The sequence below is a fragment of the Amblyomma maculatum genome, chromosome 3 (assembly GCF_055883805.1).
Source record: "Amblyomma maculatum isolate TAMU_Amacu chromosome 3, ASM5588380v1, whole genome shotgun sequence".
Taxonomy (NCBI): domain Eukaryota; kingdom Metazoa; phylum Arthropoda; class Arachnida; order Ixodida; family Ixodidae; genus Amblyomma; species Amblyomma maculatum.
Genome location: NC_139346.1, coordinates 178,855,362 through 178,877,683, shown reverse-complemented (window position 1 = coordinate 178,877,683; position 22,322 = coordinate 178,855,362).

Genomic DNA, 22,322 nt, shown 5'->3' with positions numbered 1-22,322 from the left:
TTTTCCGCATTGAATATTTTGAGGATCGTGCCGCTCACAGTTTTCATGCATTGGAGACGCCGGTTGTGTATTTGCAGATCTAGAAAACATTTACATTAAGTTGGGAGGAATATCACGCCCAGTGGCACGACACCATTTAGTAAAAAGACAAAATTGGGAACCCCTCTCAACGATCTTCAAAATTTGTTGTCGTTATATATCTGGTATGCCCTACCGGTGAAGAAAATGTACCCTCCTTTGATGTTGAGGGCCTTCAATTTCGCTTCAGCACATGCCCCCCCCCCCCCCCCCCTCCCTAAATTAAAAGTAAAAAGTTTCGCATTTTTACTGAATTATTTCTTCAGTGTTTAGACATAAAACGAACATAATTTACGCCTTCCTTACGAAACGCAGCTGCACTAAAGAAGTAAAATGATGGCCCGATATACGGACATCACCAATCACATCCACAGTTATAACAGCCTGACTGCGCTCACTGCTAGGAGAGCTAGTGATCCCTCCTCTATCTCTTTACTCGACCAACAATACGTATATATGAGCCAGCGTTACCTAGGTCGCCGTGCTTGGCTCGTAATATTGCTCCGCTGTGCCCAGCAATCACCTTAATCGATTCTTCTTTCGATGCAGCTCTCCATAGTCTGCAGGATTTTTCTTTCTTCGCAGCAGAGCGATAACCGTTCAGGCAGCCATCTCCGCACCGTAGTTTGGAACTGGCACTCACCCGATGTAAGCTTTCAACGCACAGCTACGGAGGCTCAGTTTTAACCTGATCTATTTATTATTATTAGAGTGCGCAGCCATTTGAGATAGGGGAAAGATTAAAAGAGAGCGAGAGTAAATGTGAGTATATATATATATAACGCTAATCAGCCCAGTCGCATAACATAAACTCTTGAAGTCAATCATAAAGCTGAGCTATGAATCAGTTTCACATCACAACAAAGAGCACTATTTTTTTTCAATGAAAACTTTTAACCAGTGTGTACGGTGCGCTCTTTGTCCAAACTGAAGAAAACAGAGCCCTGACAGAGTGAGAGCTGAGTAGTATACTGCAGGCGTGTAGGCCTTGTACGCTCCTACACGGCACAATTATGGAAAGAAGTCAGTTGCAAACAATGCGGCATTCGCGGTCCTTCCCTTTGTCATAGCCGCCTCTAGCATCTCGAAGAAAGCATGCAAAAGTGACCCGATTATAAAATAATGGAAATGTTCTTTATAAACTCTGATATAGAAAGAATGTTTACTACCTAAACGCATTGGCTGGACACGGTCATTGGGTGCGCACATTCGATTTGGACACTGGAACTGAACTCTGTGCACAATGAACGAATATATTGTCACGAAGCGGCAAGCAAATGAAAACAGGAGAACAGAGGACAGAGAGAAGATGCTCGATGGTCATGAGATGACGTTTAAGGAATACATTAGTGGGCCTACGCGCGCGCTCCTGCCCGCGCCACGACCCTCTTCTTCCTCCTTCGTCCGTAACAATATAATACCATCAAAACACAATAGAGAAACTCATTTCATATAGTAGTAACTCCTTGTATAGTTGTGCAGAAGCTCCATTGGAAGGTTGAAAGTCTATACTGCATTATGTTCTCTAGATGATGCTGGCATCATGGCACAACAGTGATTTAGTTAAACGGAAAAGGGTTTGCGAAAATAAAAAAAATATATATAAATTAAGGCAATGTATCCACGAAGATGGGAGCGCCTAATTTTGGCATTTAGATGGTTTGGAAATGCCGAAACAAGGCATTTTTAAAACTTTAAGCATTCACTTTGTGTGTGCTGTCTTCTCTTGAGTGTTTGTTTTTTTCGCGCTCGGTTAGCATGAATGTTAAATTCAAATACTGATTACGTACAATACTGATTTCAAAATATCTGTCTTAGCCGGCTGACACGCCTTACTTTTACAGTGTTGAATGTTTATACAGCGTAACCCTAGTGATATTCTACCTCTCCAAACAGGCTTCCTGCATGGTATATAGCACGAGGTCCAAAACATGCTTTTAAGAATAATAATAACATTTTTCCACTGAGACGTGCTTTCGATCCGTGTTTTTTCACTTGAAATTCGCATTGCGACGAGTGGCGCACAAAGTCAGACAGACCAAAATAATTTTCACCGCCTCCCAGGACTGCAGTGCGCAACTAGTTGGCAAAACCGGCAGCGCGTGTCGAACTTCGGATCCTCTGACTAGAACGTGACAACCGGTGTGTATCAGTCAAGGTTCAGGTGAAGCAAGTTCAGTAGAAGAAATTTCTCTTGCACTGTCGTCAACTACGAGCCTCAGGAAGCACTTCCTCGATTATCGTGCTTCTGGAACTCGTTAGAAAATGAAACGGGTGGGGAAGGCTGGTTACGCCCGTAGGCGCTTCATTTCCTGCGCAGAAAAATTGCGGAGCCACTACTCGCCGGATGATACTTTTTTCTCGTGCAGTTGCTTCGCGAGCTCTGTGTCACACAGCCATGGGCACATCGCAGGAAATTCTACCGATCAGCGCGTCCCAGCCCGGCAACTAAACACTATAAGCGTGTTCTAGTTACTACAGCCATGACTGGAGCCAAATCCAGAAGCCGGAGGTGGGACGCGGCCAATGAAAAACGAACGAAAACATGACGCCACTGACATATTTGATTTCCCTTATGAGTTCCGGTTCAGTCACCTGCTTTCGGAATGAGCACTTGAGCCTTCTGTTGTGTTTCCTGGAGACATACGGTAAACTTGTATTCGCAGAAAAGTTGTAGTAAGCCCCAATTTGTCCTTTCACAGAGTATTTTTATTATACCACGACCACTTTTCTTCGGACTAATTGGTACTTTCGCGTGCGTACTGTGTACAAACTACAGACCCAGGCAACCGAGAAGCTACACATGTCCTATCCTATGATAGTTTAGACGTGAGGAATTGCTACTGTTTTATTTGCCTAGATATACATTATATTCTGGTAAAAATGCAAAGCCTGAACTCCGCGCTTTCTGTCAGGATGCCGAAGCATTTTTCTCATGTCCTGCCTTTCTCTCAAGGCTCCCATGTACGGTTACACAGGGCGTGAGAACTAAGCTTAGTAATTCCCTAAAAACTTGGAGTGTCCCTCAATGGTGAAATGTTCTAAGTGGTTTTGAGATTATCCCGATAAGCCACTCATTTCATCTATTCGATTATCCACTTTATTGATTGGTACACTCTTCAAAGATATATTGTTTAGCGGATCTGTAGCCGAAGGCTATTGTCGGATCCATTTTCATAAACATGACTGCTTCAGGCGGAATACTGCACTCACAAATGTGAAGAAAAAAAAACTCATAACAGGCTTCATGACATTAGCACACTTACACAAAAATAAATTACAATATCTTTATATCGTAGAATAATTGCTTTCTTAATATTTTTATAAAACAAATAGTAGAAAACTGAATATTATTTAAACAAATTAATAATAAAATTGTCAAGTATTGAATCCCTAATTATTTGTGAACTGTTTACATCACGGAAGTTCTACAGAAAAGTCATTTTTATCAAGCAGGCTTCTGTTGTTATCAACAAGATACTTTATACAAGTGCGGAGCTCTTTTAATATGCAAGAGAAAAGCCTTTGAAATACAAAACTTAGCTTGTGATAGGGTTGCTAGTTTAGTTCTCTTCGATGCACTCTCCAAAACAAATTCATTAATTCTCAGACCCTTTGGCCCGGTAAACCCTTACATTCGCGATGGCCAGCATCTCTGGAGGAGGTGTGGACAGCGAGAGCCGTCGTAGCGTCACAATATAGACCACACCGCTGGCGACGGTTGCATCATTGCGTCGTGCTTTTCAGCGTCCTGGCATAAAGCGCCTCGTTCCAACTAAACATGCGCGTACGTAGCCCATGAATGCGCGCACTTTTACAGGAAACGCTTTATGGACTAAGTAACTTGATCTCTGCAGAGCTATTTGTTTAAAAATGCGAGCATCAGGCTATTTTCAATCGTACTTGCAACTTGCCACCTCCAAAAGCAAATGTACGCGATTGCCAAGAGCGGTTTGCATTTTTTGGCACATAACTCGCGTACCGCAAATGCCAAGCCCGTGGGCGACAGGGATTTGGGAACGCTTTTCTTTATTCCAGTGATATTTTTGTGCATAAACGCTCTATGCTTTCCAGTTGTAGTTTTTGTATTTTCTGGCTTTCCGTTTAAAGCAGCTTATAAATTTCGGGAATTTTAAGCTCTCCTTTATGAATGACAGGAATATTTTACTATGAATCATGGTATTAAGTATGATTAGTGCGCTAGAGAGATCAGCTATGATGAGGTTAGGTAATCATGTGGAATCCTGTACAGCGGCCAAACTGTGTGGAAAGAACATGAACAGAGAGCATGATCGCAGTGTGGTAATCACGTTAGGGAATATTTGGTTTTCCGCTGCAAATACGGAGTGCCGGAAACGCAATTGTAACCCCTCTCGAAAATGAAGCTTTTCTTGTGTCTATGAGAACCAAATGAAGGCAGAAATGAATTGATTGAAGCCTTCCTTACCGCCAAGAATGCCGACAAATGTGAGGCCACACCGTCGAATACTCTTTCAGCTTTATAAATTGCGTGTTTTAAGAGAGCACTTCACGAAGTCAAACTTAGTCATGACATGGTTAGCACCAATCTTCTCTATTTTATTGATTAGGTCGTTATTCGAGTAAATAATGGGGTTAGTAGTTTCATTGTTTTGTGGAGGCAATCCGTGGCAAAAAGAGAGACAAGAGCGAGCGGGGTGACTGTGGGTGTTCCGAGGGAACCTGGAACTACTGGCCCGCATTGACCACTAGACATGCCTGGATTGCTTGGACCAAAAGGTGAGCCCAATAAAATCATACACAAAAGCATTGCTATTAAATGCAAGACGTTTTCGTCAAACGGCCATTTTGTGGGGTCGACCAGATAGGAGAATTTTTGCGTACTTTAACTGGCCTATTACAATCTCATGAAGTTTAGGAAGAAACATTTTTGCGAGGTGCTGCGATGAAATACTATTTGTAGATAGTCGAGACCATTTACAAACCCCTGCCGAAATTTAACTGCACGTATTAGTATGGGCGTGGTGATAACTCTGAACATAGTTTGATTTTTGGAAGCGCTGACGATATATGTTTAACAATGCAAATTGAAGTGCGTGGACACTGACGCTGAAGAACCACATATCAGGAAAAGGGCGTAGCAGCATAAATGACGTTAGTGGAACATATCCACTCTTCCGAGGTTCCATAGTGTACAGTATGCACTTCATGACTAATGTCCTGAAAGTGAAACAGCGAAACAGTGCAGCGTTCTGAAGGCTACAGATGGCATTAATAGACCAGAACTCAAGTCACAACCTGGTTTGTAAAACTTAACTGGCCTTGAAAGTGCATTGCATTTTCGCATTCTATGGGCGAACGCGGACGCTTATTGGTAAATGCCGCTTGAAGACTGCTTTGCGTCGCACTGCTTTAGTGAGATGGGCACAGCGCAAGTCATTCATTCTCCTGTTGCGCCGCTGTTTGCAAGCACGTGGTAATAGTGAAGTTTCGGTGGCCTTCGAGGTCTGGGCGTTTTATCTGGGTAGTAATAAAGGATACCACGCAAGTAGAGATAAATATGTACAGTCCTCGAGGCGTAAGTGCATGTTCGCTCACTAGCAGGTCAGTTTCAGCGCCTAAGCGTGCACTGACCTTTGACGAGCGTTGGTTCGCCTGAATAAAACAAGCCAATGGCGGCAATTCGGCTATCGACCCTACTCAGAATGCTTCCGCTCGCACATCAGCAGCTTAGCGGTATGCTGCCTCTGCCAACACCAACACAGGCAGAAGAGGTTGCCATCGCCCTCGCAGCCTCTGACTCCTCCTCCAAATACATCATAACCGACTCGCGAGGGGCTTGTCGGAACGTCCAGCAAGGGTGGACTGCTCCTCTAGCTTACCGCATATACAAAAATTGCAGTCGAGATTCGGATCCCGCGTACCGATCTCTCGTTTGGGCTCCAGGTCACCAAGGTCTCCAAGGGAATGAGGCAGCCGACGCCGACGCCCGCGCGCTTTCTCTCCGGGCATTTCCCACGGGACCCGACGCGGACCGGGATTTTGATTTCAGCCCAGTGTACAAATTTAAAGAAATATGTGAATATTACAGATCTATGCACCAAACTCTTCCCACCCCGTGCAAAGGGCTGGGGAAGGCTAACGAGCGGGTGCTCCTGCGCCTGCTCACCAATACAATGTTGTGCCCGGCTATTCTAAAACATTTTGATCCGCAATTCGACGGGCTGTGCTCGCACTGTGGGGAGGTGTCTGACATCTACCACATGGTGTGGGCCTGCCAGAAAACCCCATCTTTGCCCCCTATCCCCAACCCCACCCGAGAGAACTGGGAGGCGACCCTGTCCGGCTGCTGCACCCTAGAGGCCCAAAAGGTCTTAACGCAGCGCGCCCGGGCTGCGGCAAACGCCAATGGAGTGCCTGTCTAGGCATCCCACCTAGTGTACATACCTATATGTATTATAATAATAAATGTTTTCACCACCACCACCTCTGCCAAACGGAGAATGTTGTTAGTCAGCGTTCCGAACAAAGTTTTGGACAACCCACTTACGCCGTACGATAATCCTCAGTAATGGAGACTCACATTACAGTCGTTGCGATAGAATCAGAGATAGCTACAAGCGAACTAGGGCCGAAAGATAGACGCCACACAGGAAAGAACATACTTACAGGAGGCTGAACTTATGCGTATCAGCCTTAATTATGTGTGTGTGTGCTATTGCCTGCCGAGCGTCGATGATTTGGCATTAAGCTCTCTAGTATCATTAACCCACTTTTGCAGCACCAAACTTTTCGCACAGATTATTTTCACAGGTAAGTTTGCACAGGTAATTTGTTCACTTGGACCTACTGCTCTGCACGTTTATTCGTCACCGTTTTTCCTCTTTCGAGTGCCCTGTAGCGCTTCACAATGGAAATATTTTTAACTGCCTTCCCAGCTCTTTATCTCCTTAGCCTTCTCGCTCTGCTGTCCTGCTTTGTTTAAAGGTCTTCTAATGTGGAACATTATTGCACACAATCTCTTACAAGCACCGCATTACCACCACATCTATTAAAGGCACTGACTGGCGTTCATTTAGTATTAGTTTTAACACCGGTGAATATATCGCACATGCACACATGCGGCTAGTAAATGAAGGGCCGTAAACGACGCTGCGTGTGTTAAGTGCAGGAAATTTTGATGCTTTGTAAGCGCTGCTTGGCGGAAGAGTCGTCCCCTATACGCTTTACGCATGCATTTACTGATCTGTGCCCATTTTTTTAAATAAATGAAATGTGGTTATCAATCTATTGGTTCGTTGAAAAATGTATTTACAAGTACCACAGATGTTGAAACGTAGAGAGTCTAGTACGTTCCGACACTTTTCCCAGCAGTTTAGAACTGCCGGCCGCCTAAAATGTGCTAGTCAATAAAACAACACAGCTAGCCTAATATTGTTACGTGGAATGTCTACAGTCTGAAAGCTCTCCGCACAGCTAACGTTGATGAGGGCACTGATTTCAAGACACTCAGCGTCGTCGTCTTCTCGGAGTCTGTTGCACTTCTTCATCCTCATCACGAACAGCGAATACAGCTAGGTAACACTACACCCCCCCGCGGGAAAAGCACTGTCCCGGTGCGGTCTATGTTAGCGAAATAGAACGTTAATAATAGGGCTTTAGACGGGACACGTACTATTTCGGAGGTTGGAGCTGTGGACGGGGACTTCGGAACCACATATTCAACTTCGTAGGTGACGTCGGTCACGGGGCGCAAAACACGGTAAGGGCCAGTGTAACGGGGCAAAAGTGTTTCACACAAGCCCACTCAACGGCACGGGAGCCACAACAAAACGAGAGATCCAGGAGGGTAGTGGACATCACGGTGGCGGCTGCCGTACCGGATCTTTTGGGAGTCTTGGGATGCAGAAAGCCTGGCATGAGCTATCCGGCGGGCATCATGAGCGCGAGTGACGGCATCACTGGTGTAAGCACTGGTGGCGTCTGCCGCGGGTAGGGAGGTGCCGTCAAAAAGGCTGAAGTCAAAAAGGTCACTGTAGGTAAACAAAAGCTTGTATAAATCAGCGGCGAATTCAGGTTGCAGATCAGCTGATATCGTGCTGTTAAGCGGATCAGGGCGCGATATGGACGACGAGGGGTGTTGGCAGGGACGGCAGTTGTATGATCTGTAGACAGAGCTGAAATGGCACAATCGGTCATCGGGGACAGCGAAGCTAATGAAATTCCCTCGGGCAGAACTTGAGTTGAAAAGCTGAAGTTAAGGACTGGGAGAGTGGTGTGGTTCTGGGAGATGTGCACAATTAGATGAGGAAGGGTGACGTGCCGCTGCACCATGACATCAGTAATGGGACAAGCGAGATAATCGCCATCTGGGACGGGTGGAAATGGCGACATAGGGATGTAAACGGCAGTTTCAGGAGGAAGGCGGCTAAACTGTGCTGATCGAAGTCGGGGTGAGCAGGAGGGGTGTTCAGAGCAGAGCGGAAGGTCCAAGCGAAGTAGGCCGCTAGAGCAGTCAATAAGGGCAGAGTGGGCTGTTAAGAAATCAATGCCAAGGATAACATCGTGGGGGCATTCATGTAGGACGGTGACAACACTGGGGCATGACGGTCAGCAATTGTAACTCGCGCCGTACACATGCCAATCACGGCAGCAGGGCTGCCATTGGCGACGCGAACTGTAGACGAGACGGCTGGCGTAAGGACTTTCTTGAGGCGACGGCGAAATGAGGGGCTGAGAACGGACAGTTGGGCATCTTTATCAATTAGAGCAGAAATGGGAACTCCATCCACAAGGACCTCGATACGGTTATTTTGTAGAGCAGGGGTCAACAGAGGTTTTTCAGTCCGGGTCATAAATGCAGCGTCACCTCCGGGAGCTGCATTGGCTAGTTTTCCGGTAAGTGGCCAGAATAGGACGGTGGCGAACTGCGGCGAGGATGAGGAGAACGCGAACGTTGTGCTTGCGGGGATGGTGAGCGGTTGGCAGGACGCACAGTGGAAACAGGGTCAGCACGGGTCTGGTCGGGGCGAGGTGGAGAATAGCGAGGGGCATAGTCTCCGCGGTGGTCGACGTAGGTGAACCGACGAGATGGCGTATACCAGCGGCTACGGCAGTGACGGGAAATGTGGCCAACGCGAGAACAAGTAAAACAGATGGGGCGATTGTCATGGGTACGCCATTCATTTGGGTTACGGTACCGATATCGGGGCGAGAAACCGCCGCTGGATGAAGCAGCAGCAATCACTGGAGGCGCAGGTCCTGAATCCACGGGGTCGGTGGCGCTGGCAGAAGGGAGGCCCATATTCGCAACTTCTTGGCGAACAACAGCCTTAATAAGCGATATAGTAGCCAGGGTGTTGTCGGGTGTATGCGACAGTGAGGCCGCGGGAGTCATTGCCTCAAGCTCTTGGCGGACAATGAGTGTCAAAGTGTTGTCGTTAGCAGGTGGTCGAGGGGTCGGAAGATCGATACAGGAGGAGCTCGCAGCCGTGTTCGGAAGCCGGTCGAAACGGTGAGTTATGCGCCTCTGTTTCGCCTGCTCGAAACGTCGGCACACCTGCAGCACAGAGTCCACGGTGGAGCAATCTCTGCACAACAGGAGGTTGAAGGCATCGTCGGCAATGCCTTTTACTATATGGCCGACTTTATCCTCCTCAGGCATGCCTTGGTCGACTTTGCGGAATAGAGACAGGACGTCTTGAATGTAAGTGAGATAAGACTCCGTAGACGTTTGGGCGCGAGAGGCGAGCGCTTTCTTGGCGGCGATGTGGCGGCCAATATGTTTTCCGAACAGGTCGTGTAGCTTCTGTTTGCAGATATTCCAAGATGTTGGTCGTCTTCGTGGGTTTCAAACCACACCCGTGCGGTCCCAGCCAAGTAGAAGATTACATTCGCGAGCATGAGTGTGGGATCCCACCGGTTGTGCTTGCTCACGCGCTCGTATAGGGCTAGCCAGTCGTCTACGTCGACGTCGTCGGTCCCGCAGAAGGTTCCGAGGTCACGGGGGTGGGCCGTGACAACAGCAGGTGCGGCGGCTGTAGAGGTAGAGGCGTCTGTAGTCATTGTAGTGGTTCCAACGGGGCGGCCGCTGCGGAGATCCAGCTTGTGACAAGGGATCGAATAGATTGACCTCCACCAAGAGATGTTACGTGGAATATCTACAGTCTGAAAGCTCTCCACACAGCTAACGTTGATGAGGGCACTGATTTCAAGACACTCAGCGTCGTCGTCTTCTCGGAGTCTGTTGCACTTCTTCATCCTCATCACGAACAGCGAATACAGCTAGGTAACAATATGCAGAACGCCCCGGCGAGCCAAGTTTCCCTGTGTTTCATTTGACAATCATTTAAGCTAAGCTAGTGTGAACATATCAAGTAATTGCTGCTGCTTGAAGAGAAAAAAAGAAATAGTCATTTGCGATCGTGTTAGCAATGATAAAAAGGAACGCAGCACAGAGGTGATCGAACGCGTCACTAACCCGCGCATCGTACATGTTTCCGGCAGATTTTTTCACGTGCCTTCAAGCTAGTAGTGGTTGGTCCCACACAGGCAGCCCGTAAGCCGCCAATTCCTTTAAGAACAGATGCTGTCCTAAAAGCGTTAGGACAGACTTTGAAGAAACATTATGTAACCAGAAAAAATAAATAAATGAATTGCAAATGTCTAGATAAAATATATTATTGCTGTTTAATAAAGGTCAGCATGCAGCAATCGACTTTTAGCTTCAACAACTTTTGCATAAAATGCACTTTAGCCCTTTACTTCTCGATGAGCTGGTCGTTTGTGGTGTAATCTGTTTTTGTTAATCTCATTGTTGCTTTAAGCGAAGAGCTTCCTCTAGTTGCAAATAAAATATATCTGTTAGCACACTTTCGTTACAATGTTCCGATACATTGTCGGTGTGAGCGATTTGTTTATAGGTTGCGCAGTGGGAATGCTTTGAAGAAACGATGCGTCGTGCTGGTAGATGACAAAAATGAGCTAGAAGCGCTTATGGCTGATATCAGTTGCATATAGAGGTTTGGCCTAAAGAAAACTATCGACATGGCCCATCAATTCAGCACGCATTCACCTGCTTCTTTCATGCAGTTTGGAAGGTTCTCACGCAACCTTTCGCTCCAAACATTTTTTAATTCAAACAAAATGATTCTTTTTATTGCGAAAGCAATATTACTTTATGCTTCAAGCCTTCAGCGTAGCGCGGCCGATAGCCACGTCTTACCCACGTGATGCTGTGACTTCACACCCCAAGTGACATAACAGTGAGAGCTGGGCTACCAACTCAAGCGGTCGGCAGGAGTTGCCAAGTTGGGACTCTCGCTTCACATGGGACGGTTATGTCAGAATCAGCCTGCTAGGACCCTGGCATTCACGTCACCCCTAGAGGCCACTAATGCACATTCAAATAAAGCGGGACTTTATATGTGGGCTGAGGAAGAAGAACGCTCGGTCACCCGCAGCTAATGCTTTCGTTCAATATTTGGTTCAGCAGCGTTAAACCCTTGTAATTTTAGTAGGTCACTGGTTTCTCTCAGTACAAGAGTAAGCATATGACTGCCAAGCGCACAGCACTGCTTCATGTCGCAAAGTGGCCCCACTCTACTGTTGCATTGGAGATATATGCTTTCATAAACTTTTATACTTTGCTCTCTGGATGGATGTAGCAGACATACATCCCCATGCAACGTCTTCAATAGAGCCTCGTAGGATTATTGATCGATTGCTAGAGCCGTTCTCTCCGCATTCTACCCCTTCTGTGAGCTTACGAACTTTTTATGTCCAATCCCTCCTCAGGACAAAACCCAAAGAAAACAAAAATGCTCGACAGGAAGGAAGAAACGTCGATTGAGACGTACAATGCTCAGTGGGGTCTCGCAATAGCTACACCATGTAATGAGAACTCTACATCACCTCGAGAGGTACCGCACTAAAAGGATTAGGACTCCGCCGGTGGAGATTTATCTCAGGCTTCTAATCCTCTTTCGGGTGCTTTGAGCAGGATGTTGGCATCCGTTCTATGGGACCTCTTTCTTCTGAGCATCTCCTGGCTGTCCACCTTTTCGTACACAAGTGTGGTACGCAGCATTTTTCTTGTGATCACCGCAGATCATTCTTTTTACTTTTTTTCTCCTAAGCGGAGCTCATTCTTGCCTGACCTCGGCATTCTTCCCAGCCGTCAAAGCAGAGCAGAAAGGGCGTTTCTTTCCTTGTTGATTGCTCCGGCGAGGAACTTGCGAGGGAACTATATTATAAGTATCCCAGAACAAAAGCCAAGAACTTCCTCTAACAAAGCCCGGCTCACAAAAGAGCTCGCCGAGTCTTGCGCCAGAGACCATAGTGGAAGCTCATTTTGCGAGATAAACAGGGAAGAATATATACTGAGCCATATGTTCTATAGTTTGTTTATTTGTTCTCGGTGATCTAACTGCACTGAGGAGGCTATGGCGGAGTCCCACTTTACGTCACTGTCGTGATTCATGCCTTGGAGTTTATGGAGGGACTTGTCAATGTGTTGTTCTGTGTATAAAAAGGTAGCTAGAAAGTTCTCGCAGATAAGGCAGAAATCATGTCACATTTTTATAAGAATGGACTATCTCTGTGCAAAGCAGTTCGACTACACGAAGAAATCTCAAGAATGCCTCACAGTTTAACGATGGCTTTGCTGGCACACAACTGTCCTTTATAAAAACAACAGTCTGAAATCCGGCTCCTCACTGCCACTTAAGAACTGCCTCTTAATTTTGTGCGGGATCACCTCCATGACAGTGCTCGCGTCACAGAACATTAAATAGAAAGGTTATCAGTGGTGCTGTCAGGATGGTGTGCTGTGGTGTGCAAAGATCAAGGGTGTTGTATCACTGGCGCAAGCTGCCACTTATCTTCAGCTTTTGTTCTTTGATACTTGAAGTTTATAAAGTGTCTCGTAGCTTGCGTCTACGGCTGTGCACTGGTGAAAGAAAAATTACATAAATAGAAAGTTCTTAAAGTTGGTAACAAAAAGAGAACATGAATTTCGATTTTTGCTACCAATAAAAGCGAAATAAGATACCACCACCGTTAGGACTTCAACTGGCTTTTTTCCTCTAAGAAATACTGTGGTAATTCATTTCGCTACTGGTGACGTTCTTAATCATGGCCTATATTTGATAATTATACACAACTAGACCCCGTTTGTTTGATACATTGTATCAGCAGGCGTCCGCCAAACGTTTGATCATAAAGAGTGTATCATACTGATTTTGGCCTATGTAAGTAGGATGTAAAATTGCTCAGAAATATATTTTTAAAAAGAAACTCGAAAGCACATATTTGACTTAAACAGTATACGCTCTATGGTACACAGTCGCCCATTTTTGCAACCTACACGTGATGTAAGGAGGTCCTGCGTGTCATGTAAAGTTATTCGTGAAATGTTGTTAAGGCAGAGGTTTGGCAGGTTTAGATACAGTCAGCTCAAGCTTGACAGAGCTTAAGCTGTAGACCTTAACAAGCAAGACAACGTCAAACATATCTTTGTAGAGCAGCTTGGTGGTCACAGTGGTTGAAAACTTCAATAATACATTGCAAGCGTAAACAAAAAAAAACAATGCTCATAAATGGCATGTACAGTTTTTTTTTGAGCTATTACCAGATTAGAACAGATTATAAAAATGATGTTTTATTCTATTTGTTTAAAACAGCGGTGCATGGCGCAGTAGATCTCTTTTATAACATGTAGAACATCGTTACACTACGTCTGATGCATATCTGATTTTTTGACAATAAACAGTCCCATTCATTTCCGTTAACATTATTCTGCAGCCCACTGAACAAAGGCGAAGTGGCCGTCTATGGGTTTAAGTCAGTCACATATCGCTTTGAGAATTCAGAAACGCATCCTTCATCCAAACTAACCTCCCTCTATAATGACATCTGCCTTCCTATTCTTGGTGACACGACTTGCCCAAAACGTGATCAAACAGGACTGCAAGCTCAAGCCATAATTTCATGGACCTACGTTTAAAATTACTTTAAAGGCGAATCCATTCCAAGACTTTTTTATACAGTTACCGTTCGCCTATCGTCTTCATTGCTTCCATCTCCGTTAGGTCTCATTCGCAGCGTTCGCTTTATGGGCTTCGTGAATTGTCTCTCTCAAGGGCTGCTTTTGTAATCCAAGCCCTGTTTCAATCTGAATTCTTTATGTGTGCCGTTTAGCTTCCCTCATTGATATGTATAATAGACAGCCTTTTACGGTCGATCCTCTCTCCCTGAAAGCTTTGCCTGAAGTCCAGTGCAGTTTTCAGCAGGGCGTTAACGATAATGGGTTCTTTAATTGTTCCAGCGATCAATTTGTGGACCGAGACTCTCTACCCGGCCTCACTTATTGACGAAGACAGCGCGATCAATAAAAGTTAAACACTTATCTGCACTCGCAATAAAAGCACGGACAATCCTCCTCTATTTACCCATCATCTTTGAGAGTGGTTCTCAGTCAGTGGAGCGCACTGTAGTGACCTAACGTGGTCGTATCTGATGAAACAAAAGTTAGAAGACGAGCTTTGCAACTCAGATTTGTAGAGAGAACCTCTGCTTTTCATGAATCGCTTTCAACTGCCTGCTCAGAAACATTTTATAATTCTTGGTAGCACAGTGACAGCTGAAGCTGTAATTACGCTTACACCCATAGTACGGTATGCAAAGATATTGCAGCGCGAACGAGGCTTGTACCCAGAGAAGCTAATACAGACGCGCAATAACGATTCAGGTGAGACAGGTTTTGACTTCGTTCGCCTTCTTTCACGCCTTATTCCAACAAAAACAAATATCTCCGCATTCATATGCATGGCCAACGTGCACGAACCCTACTTACAATACTTTACCATTTTCAATGCCAATGATTTGTAATTGTCCGTTAGTGGTTTTAAGTGGTAAGTTTCGCGCACAAAATCAACATTTTGGGGGATTAGGTCTTCTTACTTATATGCGTATGTATGTGGCGGTCGACGATAAATACCCAGAGTAGATGTGTCATTTTGCAGCCACGGGCTACATATATATCTACCTCGGTTCTACAGCATGGCGGCAACAATACACCACGCCTATTGATCCCAGCACGGTGACGTCATGCAACCCATAACTTCCACACGCCAAAGCAGCACGCGGCATAAACGCTGATTGGTTTTAATACAGCGATGTGACTACGGGCTGTCATGAGAAGTCTGAACGCGGCAATGCCATTACCCGAGAGCCGTGTTGTATTACGCAGGAATGTATAATGAATGCTAATTTCTCCCAAATCGTTCCGATTTTATTCATTACTATTGTTAAGCGTTACATCCTTTGCTATACCGGTTTATGACGTACCTGAGCTCATCCTGCAACGCTGCGCTTTTCTGCGCTGTGCTGTTATTTTACATTCTGTTTTTTTTTTTCTTATAACGGAATTCTAAATATTATATGACATCTGCGGTTTAACGCCCCAAAGCGAAATGTGAACTCCACGTTTGAGACGCCAAAATTAATTACTCCGGGATGAATAGATTACTTGGTTTTCCGAAACTAGCGCAAAAATCGCAAAGAAAGCATGCCTGTCTTTTTGCATTGCCATGGCAATGAAACCAGGCCTGAGTGTGTCTGGCGGGCGTTCTAGCCCTTGCCCTTGACCTCAAGAACTTCGCGCCACAGACATTATGTGCTATTGTCGGCATGCCGTCTTTGTGTGTCCTTGAGGGGCGCCATCTTTTGTCCTTGTCTGTTTTTTCTCGTCCGCGTTCAGCGTGTACCATTCTATGGTCTTATAAAGCACCAGATGGACACCCCCCTCATGCAAGTCGCGCTTGTGTTCCCCGGTGATTAATTACGACCGTTCTCCCAATGAAGCGTTGCACCGACGTTCGAGCTTCTAATAATCCCTCTCTGTCAACGCTCCTAATGACTACGGTTCAGATAAGGCCGCGGGCTCGACGAGCGCTACACCGTCCAACATGTCCGAAGTAAATGGCGCAAGCCCCGGAAGGCGCTCCGGGCGTTCATCAGTGCTTTCAATGGGATGCCTGGTGTCTCCTCTCGCCGCTAGGTTGAAGGGGTAAGGAAAACTCTCCCGGGTCGTCTCTAGGTACTCTACACTAATAGAGAATTTGTTTCAGCCAACTCGAGCGCATAAAATTTGCATTGCGGGCAGCTGCGTAGTGAACTATGAGAAGACTGCTCGATAATTAGGTTCCCAGGAAAAGGAAATACTGCCTTTGGTTTCTCGCTATTATATTTTACCTTCAGGTTACGACTAGTTTATTAAGATTCTTGTCTTTCGAACACTTTCTCCTCTTAGCATTGCCGAAATATCCACACTGTTGAACGGTAGCTGTGAACGGTATCGTTACTTTAATTCTGTGCCGTTCCTGTTCTAGTTCATCACCTTCTTCATATTTCTTGCGCTTCCTGATGTGAAGCGATAGCAGTGCTCTTACGAGGTAGTGCTTATGTAAACGAGGCCAATCATTGTCTGCTTCATGACTGGTTGTGCTAGCATCAACTTTAATCGCGTAATAGCTTGTAACGCCGGTCGAGATACTTGGAGCATGATGTGAGTGGCATCAAGACTAGTCTCTGAAACTTTCGTCGTCACAGCCATGGAAGAAGACCTGTACTCTTCATCTATGGCAGGTATGGTTCTCTGGCCCGTTAAGACTGCCGGAACGCCGGCGAATGGTACGCAAGCACCTGGAACGTTGCCGCTAATTACATCATACAAAGGCTGCGGTAGGCCTTGCCTGTGAAGTATGGCGACCTGATGATCCCTTTCGTCTCAGAAGCTTCGATTTTGAACCATCCGCTAAAAGCAAAGTCACTCGTTCGCCAGTGTATGCACCAGGACCTGGCACACCACAATTTCATTACTTTATTTTATTTTATATATTTTCCAGTGTCACGCAGCACCGACACTGCTTGCCCGAACATTTCTCCGTGGTCAACTGGCATGCTGGTAATCATCTGAGTTGGTCTTTGAGCGGAAAATTCCTTTCGAACAACTAGGCCCGTTCTTCCCCGCATTCGGGTAGAGTAAGAATCTTGCGGGGACATGCAGCATGCGGATGTCTCCTGGTTACTTTTTCGTGGACACAACTGCATTTCATGTCTTGATTTGCGACAGAGTGTGCTGTATTGGGCCTTCAGTTCTGTTCGGCAATCTGCAGACATATGTCCGATCTTCTCACAGATAAAGCATCGAATCTGAGACTAGGGGTTTGTGGCTGCGTCCTTAGATTCGCTGAGTTCTGTTCGAATCTACCTTTAAAAGCTGCGAGGTTATTCCGTCGCAGAGCCTCAAGAAAGTGGTTACCGGCCTTAGCAACCGTGTCAATCGTTTTTCAATCATGTTCTCGCAAGAAGATAAATAAACAATTGTGGCAACTGTATATAAACTGCTCGGTCAATTTCATATCCCGAACCACTTCATATGTGCGACCTTGTCCTTGCATCTCAGCCCAGCGGTGAAAAAATCTAAACAACCTTATGGCGTACTGGGGGCTGTCTCGTCATCTTGCGACTTGCTTCCTCGAAACTTCCCTCTATAGCCTTCATCCGTGAAACGGAATCTCTGAAGTAACGCAAGTTTCACTACCTCGTAGTTTAGTCTTCAGGAGAGAGTCGTCCAAAGATACTTAGAGATTCTCCGCAGAGGCATAAGCTCAAGGCCATGGCCCATTTCTCTTTCGGCCAACCTTGGTCAATGGCGACATGTTCAAAACGCTTCAGGTACGTGTCCAAATCATCCCTTGCCTCATTGAACTGTGGAATCAGGCCATGAGGACTAATCGGGAAAAGCAAGAGCAGTTACGGTACTATGCTCAGTAGTTCCAACACTAGGAATATTGTTTTCCAATCTTGAGAGTCGCAGCCGCAACTGCAAAATCTGTGCTTCTCGCTCCAAACGCTGCTTGGTAGCTTCATGTTCTGCAACTCTAGCTTCCCTTGCCTTTCGAAATCTCTCCTCTGCCAGGGTCAGAGGAGGAATTGGAGGAATAATTCCCGCGTCAGACCTGACAGAACACAAACTCCCCGAGCTCCGCGGACAACCGAACAACAGCACCGCGCTGCTCGCCTGTTCGCTTCTGCTTGTGCCTCGCGTTGTTCGAGCCACCCTGGACGTTCGCCTCTTCATTCTTATGTTTTTCTCGAACGTCGTATTTCATCTCTTTTTAGTTTCTTCCTTTTTCTCTCTTCACAAATATACTCTTGACATACTTACATTTCACGGTTCCTCGTCCGTCTCTCTCTCACGTTTAGAATTAATATAATGGTCAAGTACGTGATCATAGCGAAGCATTGAAAATAATTTCATACCTACCACGTCCCCACTCATGCAATGGAGTCCACCAGCTGGTCTACCAAGTGTGACGTCACAATTAATTAAAGCAAGCGCTTGCGGTGCTCTTAGCTTTCGTCTCAACTCTGCATTTGGACGTCATATAGTTATACACAGTCCCATGATTTGGATTAAATGCAAAAGAAAGTTTAGGGAGTTAAGCATGGCTTGAACCTAGTGATAGAGCTAAAGTTGTAAGTGTCGCAGCGAATTTTTCTACGGTCACCTGGGTTTAATGTGCAGCCGCCACAACGTTCGAACGAACCTTCTGTCCTAGCAACTCGCTGTTGTCGTTCGCCTCTACCAACTATCGAGTTATCTGTCTTCTTCTGCTACTTCTTCTGTTTCTTCCTTTTCTTCATCTTCTGCTTCTTCTTCTTCTTTTTTTCTGCTTCTTTTTCTTCTTCTTTTCTTCCTTATCCTTTATTTTTTTCTTCTCATTCTACTATTTCTTCTTCTTCTTCTTCCTCTTCTTCTTCTTCGTTTTCTTCTTCTTCACCTTCTTTTCCTTTTTTCTTCTTCTTCTTCTTATGCGTCTTCTATGCCTTCGGTGGTGTCATGGTACCACGCCGACGGCTTGAAAACCTAGTGCAGTGTAGCTTTCACTACAAAACATTACCACAATTTAGGGGTGATAATTCGTTATTTACATTCTTGGTAAGAGCTTATTTGGGAAAATGAGGGGATAAACAATGCTAAAACAGAGCGAAAAAACACACGTGCTCATTTTTCCCTTTCTCTTATAACCTGCCACGCGACTGGTTACGTTTTATAAGTTCAGTTGCGAGTAATAGGGCGTGATAGGGGAATAATGTATCAGGCAAAAGAAGCTTCCACCTTGCTATCGCAATTTAACAAGGGTGAGCGTGGCAGGAAAAAACCATTATCAAGCGTTCCGCCACCCGAGCGTCGAATTGGCTGCCTTCTATGACTGAATATGGCGTTTCTGTTTATCTCGTTCTTCGTGACCAATCCTGGCTTCTGTTTTTCTTTCTTTTTTTTTTTTACTTTGATGGCAGGAAAAACATTTGCTACCCCGGAGCAGGTCGCTGCATCCCCTAATATCGTAGAATGGGAACGGCCCTGTACTTTATGAGCCTCTTTGTCAGCGGCGTGCGTCACGCGTTGTCATTCTGATGATCCGGTGATCTGCCACTTCTGCTAATGTTTTTATTTGGTGATTGCACATCTTAAAAAACCATCGCCAGTTCGAATGACACCACGAAAAACAACCAACACAAAAGCGTTCTGTTGGAATCTGCGTGACATAACACGATTGCTCGCGTTGTGTCAACAGATCCCGCTTTGCCATCTCCATGGGACTCTAGTGACATGAATTGCTTTTTTGTGTGCAATCTGTTCGCTTTTTGTCATGTGAAAACGTGAAAACGGTTTAGTGATCGAATTATTATGGCTAATAATTAGAGAATTCTCACCTCGGAAATAATTAATGTCATTGAGCCGCCTTCTCGAGTGAAAAGATTCATTTGGCATTCGCCATGAACTCCACGTCATCAAATTTGGCCCTCATATCATCACTTCCATCGCTTTTCAATGCATGTCTCCTGTAGTAATATATTGTTCTACGTGCGTCCTTGCAGCAAGTAAACATACACTCCATGAAAGCGCGGTCGTATCGAAGTCATAATTACGAACTCCTGCGACGTGGCAGGATTTTCATTATATGAGAAGACTTGTATTTCAGACTGAAAAGATCACTAAACAAAGATGCTGTCTCATGCAGAATTTCTTCTCTCGATCTTCATTATATGATACGGCTTGTATTTGAGGCAGGAAACACCACTAAACGAAGGTGCTTCCTTTCGGAGAATTTCTTGTCTTCGTTCCTTGGAATGAATTCTCTTCTAGCCTACTAAAACAAAGGAATCTTGTCGTTCCAGATATTTATCCTCTCTTCCGTCTTTCTTTTCATCAACAAAAAAGGAACAAGATGATTACAAAGAACCCGCTGAAAAGCCGCTGTTTCCTTCTGCATTCACGCCTTGAAATTTTTGTCTTCCTCCTTTAGTCTCCTTTCACCCAGTGCCTCTTTATTCTCAGTGTATGACCCGTCGCCACCAATACAGTTTCGTCACCTTCGTTGTTCGAAAACCTAGCTGATATTTCTTTATTTCAAATCGCCGTAACTTTTTGTGTATTTGAGGGTCCTACGCTCAATTTAGATATTCATAGCGTACGAGCTCTCTGTGATTAAAACCGCAACACGAAGTTCGTAGCTTGTCGATTCGGCAGTCCGCTTAACTGCTGGCAGATGTGCATTGAATTCGCCAAGAATGCAGCTCCATCTCATTTAGAGTTTTAAAATACAAGATAACTCTTCAAACTTTTTGCGACCGTGTGATTACAGCTCGCACGTGGAAGAGAATGAATATAAGGACGGCTATTTTAGAAAATAACGCTGATTAGCAGCTCTCTGAGCAGCTGAAGAAAATATGTTCCATCTGCCTAGAAAAATATTTTAAATTTCGCGTACTTAGTTTGGTATAAGGTGGAAAGGCCCTGGTATGGAAATGCGGGATCCGGTGCTTGGAACTCCATTTCTTTGTCGCCCTCTTCATTAACCGAGGAGCAAATTAGTCGACACACGTGGCAGTATTTGAGGAAATTTCTGAAGCTCACCTTCCCGGCATCGTCATTATACAAACATCAAATAAGGACTCGGATGATACAAACAGTGTGCACAAAAGTTCTGGAGGCCACCCGTCGACTGGGCAGACAGACGAAGCTTGATTGGCATTCTCGAAAATTCGCCTGCATAAAACGTAGAACAAGCAGCGGCCCTTTCGGCGTGACTCTGCAAACTCTACAAATACCAAATTCACTTAAAAAAAAGGCAGCCAGCGATTCGCTTTCAGGAGGCCGCCTCATTGTGCCGAAGGAGCACAGATAGGATGGCACCGCTTCATATAGACAAACACCGAGCAGTCACATAAGCAGGATGCGATGGCGCTGCTGCCACCAGGCTGAGCCGACTAGAGGTAGAAAATAGGATTAGTGCCCATAAGAATACATTGAACCAAACACTTTCAAAGACGTTCTTTTTTTGTATAAATTATGCCTATGATGTCATCGTTCGATGCAGAATAATCGTATACGTCGTAGAGCATATTGTGAAATTATGAAACCGCATTACAGAAGCGGAGTATTTTTGAAAAACCACGACACGTATGGGGATACATGCCGGGAGTACGGCTTATAGAAACACATGCAAAGAGAACTTGCCAAAATAATTTTCCGGCTTTGAAGAGCTCCAATAAGCACGCCAGATACTTAAATATTGACAAATGCATCGAAGAAAAATTGCGACAAAATATGCTAAATCATTTTGAAGCCAATCAATTATTAAAGTCCCTCGATAAATGGGCGTTTCTTGCAGCAGTTTCTCGTGCTGTCCGACGTGTTGACGCGCAAGCGACATTTCCTCTTGAACACTGCCGTTTAAATGATACAAACTTTTAAGCTGAAGAGCCTTCATAAAGCACGATAAACGAATCGCGCGCAGCAGCAGGTGACTCAAATGCCCCGCCTGCTTACACAGTCGCGGACACCGGCATTCTCCGCGCTCGAGTAAAGTGTAGCCTGCACCGCCGCCTGTTACAGTGGGCCGTTCTCTTTCGTCCCCTTTTCATGATGTTCGAGAGGTGCTTTTTGGATGAAATTTTTCCTAGTCTACACACTTCGAGTGACTGTTAATAGTAAACAAATTCTGTGCATTTGGCAGCATACCACGTCACGAGAGAAGTATGCGGTATTTGGAGACACACCCAGTGGATAACAATTCAGTCGGCGGCGTGTGCGGCTTCACAACAGATATTTTAGCGGCGTGTTAATGATAGATTGCCTCCGGAATGACATACTATACTTTGTCGAACACTTTTTCGAAACTGTCACGAAC